Source organism: Misgurnus anguillicaudatus, chromosome 14, assembly GCF_027580225.2.
Source record: "Misgurnus anguillicaudatus chromosome 14, ASM2758022v2, whole genome shotgun sequence".
NCBI lineage: Eukaryota > Metazoa > Chordata > Actinopteri > Cypriniformes > Cobitidae > Misgurnus > Misgurnus anguillicaudatus.
In genome coordinates, this window is record NC_073350.2 from 3,421,713 (window position 1) to 3,432,768 (window position 11,056).

The 11,056-nt window shown below is 38.8% G+C and overlaps 1 long non-coding RNA gene across 2 annotated transcripts; it reads right to left on the reverse strand.

Moving 5' to 3' along the window:
• Positions 1-4,815: 4,815 nt before the first annotated feature.
• LOC129416459 (uncharacterized) lies at positions 4,816-8,986 on the reverse strand. 2 transcript variants are annotated; one of them, XR_012373109.1, is made up of 4 exons: positions 8,618-8,986; positions 7,818-7,857; positions 7,544-7,691; positions 4,816-5,837 (listed from the first exon to the last, which is right to left on the reverse strand). It is a non-coding gene; the product is annotated as an uncharacterized lncRNA (long non-coding RNA). The 2 variants fall into 2 exon arrangements; XR_012373108.1 differs by lacking the exon at positions 8,618-8,986 and having other exon boundaries at positions 7,818-8,571.
• Between the last annotated feature and the right edge of the window lie 2,070 nt (positions 8,987-11,056).

Sequence of the window (11,056 nt, forward strand, 5' to 3'; positions counted from 1 at the left end):
CGCCGGACCGCGGCCAGTACATGCCTAGGCTCAGCTCACGTGCATTCTTTAAAGGGCCTAGGTTCGCAGCGGCCTCCGTTCACGGCCATACCGCCACGAGCCCCCCTGATGGCGTCCGATCTCGGAAGCTAAGCAGGGTCGGGCCCGGTTATTAGGTGGATGGGAGACCGCCTGCCGGTGCGTTGGAGTAATTAGCTTTCTCTTTTTTAATCCAAAGTCCGTGAGAGAATGCTACGTCTAACCATGCATCCAAAAACGCATGAATGAACCTTATGACCCCACGTTAGATGCATTTTCCTAACTGCATGCATTACTACATGTAACCATAGGGTGAATTTTAAGCCTGTCTATTTCTCACATCTGATTTACTAATGAACCAAAATATCCAAATGCAGTAACTTTCGTAAAAGCTGTTCAGGGAGTCATGATAAACATTAAACTTACTTCAAATAGCAGAGCTCAGCGCAAAGGATTTTTGGCACATAAAAGGCAACTGTGGGATTAATCTTTTGTTACAGAAGTTACTCGGTCGGGAGCAATGAATGATTTCTTCTCTTCTTATTGTCTCATTTAACTAACTTTAATGGCAGAGACTTCAACAGGTTAGGCTTATCATAAGACCGAATGCAATTTATTTATTTATTTATTTATTTATTTATTTATTTATTTATTTGAAAGAAAGAAAAAGGGGAACAATACATACTAATGAACATTTTCACAAATGTAAATATGTCAGATTATAGCCATAGGCTAATTTCCATCTGCAGACAAATTGGCAGATTGATGTTACACGCCAGTTAATAAATACATACAAAAACACTATACAGTCTATATACAAAAAGACAAGGGCAAAAACAGTGATCACATAAAATGTAAAATAAAATGTTTATTCGTTTAAGACAGTGCCGGCGCCAGCCGAGCGCTGATGAGGGGGCGTCTTAAATACCAGAGGGGGCGATCACACAAAATGCATTTAATTCCCCAAGCTAGAAAATACATATAGCTTTGGTACGTCCCTTAAGCTTTAACGTGTTATAAACAAACATCTCTGTAATACAACCACAAAAACTACAGCTATAGTGAGCAACGTACATGATCTGAACACTTTTACTATATACAACAACAAAAAAGCATACCTAACGTTACTTAACAGCACAACACTGCTCATTTGAAGTTCCGACCCAGAGGTACTTTCTTTTTAATCCATTTCGAATGTCCATGGTGAAATTAGTTAATGCAACATAATACCCTGAAATTATTAAATGTTCGTACTTCGTGTTTGCTTTCCGTAGTGCAAATAATTTTTACGTAATGGTGGGGGACAGTGTTTGCAAATGGTTTCTAGCGCAAAAACTGTCCAAACGCAACATTTTATCCAAATGTTGGTTCAATTTGATAATTTACGTAGTTATTTTAACTGCCACAAGTAATGCACCATAAGCTAGCGATTAAACACCAGCAGATAGAGAACCACAATGACAATAACTCGTTTACACATAGCTATGCTTTAGGACAGGCTAATTCAAATACCTATTCGTTAATAATAAATTCAATGTCTGTTTTTTATCTATTAATATTAATAATAATACATGTATTTAACTTCTGATAAACAGGTGTGTGTGAGAGAGAGAGAGATCGTATGCTTACCTTTAACCTTAAATGCAGAACAATAATAGGTTGGTTGTACTTGCAAGGATGCTGAAGAACATAAACATCTGAACTTTTCAAAACTATGTACAGTCTGGCTGAAGTTCATGGTGCCAGAATTGACATGACAGGCGAACATTTGGTTCTGTGCACCTGAAATGCTCCGGTAATAATCCACGCCACGGCATTATTGATGTGTGATAATCCGAAGTCCGGTATGCAGAATTTGCAGTGCTATTTTACATATATCCATTGCTACAGGCCCGGGTCACTCTCCCACTCCTTTCTGTAACTTTTGATATACTTTCGCACTTCGACATCTTGATTTCCCGCTGAGACTGAGAACGCAGGCTCATTGTTGACGTGTGTCAAGCCGTCAAGACAAAAGGCTTGTTCAACTCCATGCGGCGCTGCAAGAACCGACAGCCGGATGACGTCAAAGTACCGCGAGAACGATTCGAGAAATCATGCAAAGTGTAATTTCGTCTCGCTCTCGCGGCGCTTTGACGTCATTACCTCACAGTTCTATTTCCGCCGCTTGAAGTGTAACAAGCCATGGAGTGGGCGTGTGTTTATTAATGTCACGGTAGAATACATGCACACTTGATTTTTTTGTTTTGTTAAATAATTAGACTATAAAATTCACTTTAGGAAGACAATACACAAGGCAAATGTGATTTTTAAATAAAATTGTATTAAAATCCCATTCAACATTAATGGTGATCTGAGGGGGCGGGCAAGTGCCGGTGAGGGGGCGACGCCCCCTCACGCCCCCTCGTGGCGCCGGCCCTGGTTTAAGACATGCAGCAGTGACCAATCGTTTACCAAGACAGCTATTTTGACATATGAGCGTGTTCAGTTTATGCCAAAAAAGACGCGAACATGAACTCGTTCAAGCTCCGCGAGCGGGCTCTCCGCGGGTACGATGCCCGTCGTCAGGTTCAAGGCGGCAGTCCAGTCCAACTAGTAATCATATAGCTTATAGAGATCACTTCACGAATAAAAACTCTGCGTTTTGTTTTAAGACAGTGCAATCCGGAAAAGAAAGGCCAATCTTAGACTTCTTATTTTTTTCAGAAAGGCAATTACTAAACAAACTTCCGGCTTACGCTGGAATCGTTTAGTATTAGCACGTTAATATTCACTTAATATTTGCGTTTAATAAAGTGAAAATAACAACAGAAAGCTTCATATGAATAAATATAATGAAATCGATCTTAATTGTAAATAATAGCAAATGATTACTTGATTCGTTTATTTGAATCATTTATTTAAATACATTTTGTTAAATCCGCTGGCAGTCTCATTGGGCCAATACCACTGGCCCTTAGCTAACAAACGAGCGAGATTTATTAAGGCATTGTAAAGCGAATTTGGGGTATATCATTTTCACAGCATATTTGTTGTTTTGTATGACATATAAAACGTCAACACGCTAGATGAATAAAAGCACCACTCTTTTATTTTGAATGATAAGGGCTTTTGCACACGCCAGCTGCTTTAAACGAGTCTCAGCGGTCCAGGAAAAATTCATCTCGGTTTTCAAACCTTTGGAGTTTTTTACCACGAGTGCTTGGCTCTTTATTTTTCCTCCATTTCTCCTCTATTACGTTCAAGAGGCTTTGTGAGGTTTTATTCAGTATAGGATTCAGTAATTTGCTGTCGTTGAACGGCGCTCGCTCCGCGCTGTTTTCGTCTACTCTACGTGCAGCGCAACGCAGACCGGTCGGCGCGAGGTGCCGCGAGAGGACCGCTTTCGAATTGTTCTCGCAGTATTCTGACGTCACACGCCGGTCAATCTGCGCATGAATTCGAGCGCACCTGTTGCTTGTAATAACTTGATTGTGATTGGGCGGTGCGACCATGCAATCAACGGGCTTGTTCACCGGTCAGTCTGGCTGGCAACTTGCATTAGCTTATTTTGTCCGGTAAGAGAGGCGAAGGTATGAAGTTTGACTTATACAACATTATAATCACATTAAATTACTTTTAACATTCCCATCGGCCCACGCCGGACCGCGGCCAGTACATGCCTAGGCTCAGCTCACGTGCATTCTTTAAAGGGCCTAGGTTCGCAGCGTCCTCCGTTCACGGCAATACCGCCACGAGCCCCCCTGATGGCGTCCGATCTCGGAAGCTAAGCAGGGTCGGGCCCGGTTATTAGGTGGATGGGAGACCGCCTGCCGGTGCGTTGGAGTAATTAGCTTTCTCTTTTTTAATCCAAAGTCCGTGAGAGAATGCTACGTCTAACCATGCATCCAAAAACGCATGAATGAACCTTATGACCCCACGTTAGATGCATTTTCCTAACTGCATGCATTACTACATGTAACCATAGGGTGAATTTTAAGCCTGTCTATTTCTCACATCTGATTTACTAATGAACCAAAATATCCAAATGCAGTAACTTTCGTAAAAGCTGTTCAGGGAGTCGTGATAAACATTAAACTTACTTCAAATAGCAGAGCTCAGCGCAAAGGATTTTTGGCACATAAAAGGCAACTGTGGGATTAATCTTTTGTTACAGAAGTTACTCGGTCGGGAGCAATGAATGATTTCTTCTCTTCTTATTGTCTCATTTAACTAACTTTAATGGCAGAGACTTCAACAGGTTAGGCTTATCATAAGACCGAATGCAATTTATTTATTTATTTATTTATTTATTTATTTATTTGAAAGAAAGAAAAAGGGGAACAATACATACTAATGAACATTTTCACAAATGTAAATATGTCAGATTATAGCCATAGGCTAATTTCCATCTGCAGACAAATTGGCAGATTGATGTTACACGCCAGTTAATAAATACATACAAAAACACTATACACTGAAAAAAAAAATCCTTTCAATTTACGTAATTTTAATGTGTACATCGGTCCCACATAATCCGATTGTGTAAAACCAAAATCATTTTCCTCATATAATTTTTATGTGTCAGACCAAAACATTTTAATTGTTTTAAGTAGTCTAATATAAATAAATTGACTCAAAGTGCTATTTCTCTTTACTATAACACATTTATTTTGTAATGTTTAAGTAATTTTGTTATGTAAGGGGACTAGATTTTCATCTCTAATTCCAACATGCTTTTTTAATGCCTATATTATGGGATTATGTAACTCTAAAGCAATTTCATTATGTCTCTGACACCAGAATAATCACTCATAATTATCCAAATGTTATTTATTTCTTTTTTAAATACAAAATTCATTTGCATTGGCATAAAAAGCAAAGAGTTTTGTACAAATGTTTAGTGATATTTAGGCAAAGCACTGCTTTCAGATCATCAATTCATTTAAATCACTACACATTAATTCATTAACAGTCAATAACTATTACAACAATCAGCACATGCAGTACATACATAAAGGGGCAATTTCCCAGACAGGTTGTAGATTAATCCATGACTAGGCCCTAGTTATATTAGAATATTTTTTTACAAAAAAAGTTTACAAACAAACCTACCTTACAAAAACAACACTGGAATACATCTTGAGACAAAACAATGGCACTGATATATGTCAAGATATGTCAGTGCAATATGTTTTCAAATTAAGGCATTGCAAAAGTCTGGGACTAGGAAAAGCCCCATCTGTAAAACTGACCCAAATGTTTAAAATAGTTACTATCACAGTAGATTTAGAAGTGCTAAAACACAAACACTGCATTCCAAAGAGACATGCAAAAGAGTAAGTACTATTATTTTTAAAATGGATTTACAAACTGGAAAATATCACTCCTTCAGAAAGTCAGAGCTACAGCATTTGTATAAACTGATAATCAAAGATTCAACAAAAACAAAATACAACAACCATTTCCAAAATCAACTCTGAGCAGCTAATTGTTAATGTTTTAATAAGAGAAAACACTTAAAACAGATAAATAAAAAGAACATAAATGAGCAGCACAGTCTTTCTGATCCTTTCACTGAAAGAAACTGTTCGTTAAAGTTACGCTCAATGCAGTTCCATTAAAATCTTTTGGATTTCCTCAAAAATAAAGCGGAGATCAGGATAGGTCAGGTTTAAAGGAATACATCAGCTCAAACAACATGGCACGATGTTGCAACACCTTCATGCCTTCCAGGACTATACAAAGATCCTCTTCTTCAAGAAGCATGTTGTTTGAGAGCACAAATCCCAACATTGGTGTCTTCAAATGACCTCACTGATGCTGACTTCATCCATGCCCTGTACAAAACAAACAAATGTAGTTAAAGAAACAGAAAAAAGTTACCCTACAGTCACATTAGCTACAAAAGTGAACGACACCGAGCGACACGCACCCGCTTGATGGGCGTTCCTTGGCTAGTTTCTAAAAGCGGTATCAAAAGTCACTTTAGAGGTATTGTTAAGTTACAAGAAAGGTGTTGTTGGATTTAAAAGTATTTATTTCTCGATAAAAGTAACAAAATATTTGAGATAAAATGCCAAACTTATCAGATATATACATAAATGTGCATTTTCCGCCATCTTGAATTATTTTCTCAGACTCGACCACAGACCTACGTCACGTTGCTCCTTCACTCCGATTGGCAGTCGCTTTGTCGCATCGCTCAGTATTTGCATAAAATAGCCTGCTTGTCTATTTTGGCCCCGCCTTGCTCGCGCACCGGTGAGCTCGTCGCTTGTCGCTGGCCAACGGCCACTTCCATTGAAAATGAATGGTAGTCTGTCGCTCTGTCTCTGTCGCTTGTAGCTAATGTGACTGGGGGGTTACTGTTACAATAAAAGTGTCAGTGGAAATTAGTACAATGCAAACAAATAAATGTAAGTATACAGACCCATGTGCATTGCCACAGCATGTTACAATTGGTTACAAATACATGGGTTACAAAGCAAGGCAGCTGCACTGTCCACTGCCCCAGGTGTGTGTGTGTGTGTGTGTGTGTTAAATAAAGAGGCCACATTTCAAGTGTGTGCTACCATACCTGACAATCACAGCAAAATTATCCTATTTTCTCACTCTCATGTTGTTACAGACCTGTATAAATGTCTTTGTTCTGATGAACACGAAGGAAGAAATTTATTTTGAGGAATGTTTGCAACCAAACTGTTCATGAGCCCCATTCACTTCCATAGTATTATATTTCCCCACTATAGAAGTGAATGGGGCTTATGATTGGTTTGGGTACAAACATTCCTTAAAAAAAAATCTTCCTAAGGGCTCAGTCACACCAAAAGCGTTTATGGCAGTTGCAGGCGCCTTTTTTGAATGATATTCTATGGGCAGGGCACGTTTGCGCGCTGTTTATGCGGTTTTCTGCCGCCTGCCGCGCACGCGTTTTTGAAGGAGCGCTGAGAGTGGAGAAGCGCCTGACGTCATTTGCGTCTTCCATTGTCCAATCGAATGAGGGGAGAGGCGGGCCTTACGTTGTGGTGAGGGAAGTTTACAGTTGCTTTGAAGAACCGGACTCCACTCGCTCACTCTCTCCTGCGTGTTTGTGCACCTCTCACCCTCAAACAAGGTCAGAGCAAGCGTCCTCTTTTTAAAGTTTCTGCTAATATGACAGTTAACAGCAAAAGAGCACTCACGCTTCAATATTTGATTGACAAGACAGCTGACTCGGTGGTTGCTTAGCAATATGTAAAGCTGCGCCGCACTGCTCTTTTTTAAAAAAGGCAGTGCGTCGCGCCTTGCGTTTGCAAGCGTTTAAAGCGCTTTTGGTGTGACTGACCCCTTAGTGTTCATCAGAACAAAGACATTTATACAGGTTTGTAACAACATGATAGGGAGTAAGTGATGAGAATTTTTATTTTTGGGTGAACTACCCCTTTAAATCTTCCCAGGTGTTTTAATGACCCTTGTGCCAAAAGATGTAACTAAAACATACTAAATGTTCTGTACTTCCAACAAGGTTTACACATTTGTATGTCTATGAATCTATATTACTTACTTCTGTCATTTGATCATTGATTGTTCCAAGTCTTTTTGCTAGCTGTCCTCCTTTCTGATAGAAGAGTTTCATCAGGTTTTTGGATTGGAGGTCCAGGTGACACGCAGTAACATAAGACAGTAGTGATTCTTTTAAATTCAGCATTTATCTGAAAACAAATTAACCAACCATTGTATATTTGAGTACTGCGAGTAAAAGAATAATACATGTATATTAGTTACAAAAATAAGATATAGCTCCTAACAGCAGTACAAAAGTGAAAGAAATGACTTACCAATGCTTTTGAGTGTGTAGCGCATGCAAGGATGATGGACCTATAAGAGGAAATATTCAGAGGTGAAATCAACACACAACCTCAAATGATTAAGGTCACACATACACAGAGCAATAATGAAATAAGTATTATATCTGTCATAGGACGCAATGTTGGACAAAATTAGATCTTAAAACAACAAGGTTCTCTTCTGAAAACGTCAGCTCAAGGTGTGGCACTTCAAATCGATTTTTTTTTCAGTTAATATACCAGACGTCACGCGAGACATTTAAAAAAGCTTTTTCTAATTGAATCAAGTGTTGCTCGTGGTGTAGCGAAGTCATGAATAACTGACGCGGGTCTGATAATCTGATTAAGCAGACCGTTTGTTTCATACACAATGTCATTATTAATTTAGTCAATTGATATCATCTGGTAAATTACTTACATGGATAACGTTACTCTGGACAGAATAACTTTTGGTTAGCGTTTTATTTGTCCTGAACCGTTTCCATAGAACAGCTGAGTAAAAAGTGCCTCAAAAGTCAACTCAAAGCTGACAGTTTTCAACTCGGATAAAACTACCAAACGTGAAATAACGTTAAACAGCTGACATTTTTAAAACGCTGTTTTTCTTTATGAGCCTTACACTTACTGACTGACTGACTGACTGACTGTAACGTTAACTTACTCCACCAACCTCCTCCAAACTAATTTTTACTACAAGTCATTGCAATGACTACATATTGTAAAAAAAACTGTCTATCTAGTGAAGATGAATCACGTATAAAGTGAACATTTAAATAAATAATAGAACTTACTTTAATAACGTGGTGTCCGTCTGAGAGAGTTCTTCTGACTGACTGACTGCTGCTGAGTCTTCATTTTGGCGCCCAAAACAAACGATCTTTATTCTTCTTTTATGGCAGTTGACATCCTTTTCATTGAGCGTTACTGCCACCTTCTGCTCAGGAGGTGCCGTTTTGTTTGCTTACTCAATTTTATTGCTTTAACTATTCAATTCAATCAATTTTAATCAATGTGAGAATAATGTTTTCATTTTACATTCAAACAAAACATTTTCATCCTAATCAATTAAATTATGTTTACACAAGGAATATAAATATTTTGTTTTGCATATACATGTTTATTTTATTTAAATTCAAAGACCCACCAAGTCCATTTTTTTCAGTGTACAGTCTATATACAAAAAGACAAGGGCAAAAACAGTGATCACATAAAATGTAAAATAAAATGTTTATTCGTTTAAGACATGCAGCAGTGACCAATCGTTTACCAAGACAGCTATTTTGACATATGAGCGTGTTCAGTTTATGCCAAAAAAGACGCGAACATGAACTCGTTCAAGCTCCGCGAGCGGGCTCTCCGCGGGTACGATGCCCGTCGTCAGGTTCAAGGCGGCAGTCCAGTCCAACTAGTAATCATATAGCTTATAGAGATCACTTCACGAATAAAAACTCTGCGTTTTGTTTTAAGACAGTGCAATCCGGAAAAGAAAGGCCAATCTTAGACTTCTTATTTTTTTCAGAAAGGCAATTACTAAACAAACTTCCGGCTTACGCTGGAATCGTTTAGTATTAGCACGTTAATATTCACTTAATATTTGCGTTTAATAAAGTGAAAATAACAATAGAAAGCTTCATATGAATAAATATAATGAAATCGATCTTAATTGTAAATAATAGCAAATGATTTATTGATTCGTTTATTTGAATCATTTATTTAAATACATTTTGTTAAATCCGCTGGCAGTCTCATTGGGCCAATACCACTGGCCCTTAGCTAACAAACGAGCGAGATTTATTAAGGCATTGTAAAGCGAATTTGGGGTATATCATTTTCACAGCATATTTGTTGTTTTGTATGACATATAAAACGTCAACACGCTAGATGAATAAAAGCACCACTCTTTTATTTTGAATGATAAGGGCTTTTGCACACGCCAGCTGCTTTAAACGAGTCTCAGCGGTCCAGGAAAAATTCATCTCGGTTTTCAAACCTTTGGAGTTTTTTACCACGAGTGCTTGGCTCTTTATTTTTCCTCCATTTCTCCTCTATTACGTTCAAGAGGCTTTGTGAGGTTTTATTCAGTATAGGATTCAGTAATTTGCTGTCGTTGAACGGCGCTCGCTCCGCGCTGTTTTCGTCTACTCTACGTGCAGCGCAACGCAGACCGGTCGGCGCGAGGTGCCGCGAGAGGACCGCTTTCGAATTGTTCTCGCAGTATTCTGACGTCACACGCCGGTCAATCTGCGCATGAATTCGAGCGCACCTGTTGCTTGTAATAACTTGATTGTGATTGGGCGGTGCGACCATGCAATCAACGGGCTTGTTCACCGGTCAGTCTGGCTGGCAACTTGCATTAGCTTATTTTGTCCGGTAAGAGAGGCGAAGGTATGAAGTTTGACTTATACAACATTATAATCACATTAAATTACTTTTAACATTCCCATCGGCCCACGCCGGACCGCGGCCAGTACATGCCTAGGCTCAGCTCACGTGCATTCTTTAAAGGGCCTAGGTTCGCAGCGTCCTCCGTTCACGGCCATACCGCCACGAGCCCCCCTGATGGCGTCCGATCTCGGAAGCTAAGCAGGGTCGGGCCCGGTTATTAGGTGGATGGGAGACCGCCTGCCGGTGCGTTGGAGTAATTAGTTTTCTCTTTTTTAATCCAAAGTCCGTGAGAGAATGCTACGTCTAACCATGCATCCAAAAACGCATGAATGAACCTTATGACCCCACGTTAGATGCATTTTCCTAACTGCATGCATTACTACATGTAACCATAGGGTGAATTTTAAGCCTGTCTATTTCTCACATCTGATTTACTAATGAACCAAAATATCCAAATGCAGTAACTTTCGTAAAAGCTGTTCAGGGAGTCATGATAAACATTAAACTTACTTCAAATAGCAGAGCTCAGCGCAAAGGATTTTTGGCACATAAAAGGCAACTGTGGGATTAATCTTTTGTTACAGAAGTTACTCGGTCGGGAGCAATGAATGATTTCTTCTCTTCTTATTGTCTCATTTAACTAACTTTAATGACAGAGACTTCAACAGGTTAGGCTTATCATAAGACCGAATGCAATTTATTTATTTATTTATTTATTTATTTATTTATTTATTTATTTATTTGAAAGAAAGAAAAAGGGGAACAATACATACTAATGAACATTTTCACAAATGTAAATATGTCAGATTATAGCCATAGGCTAATTTCCATCTGCAGACAAATTG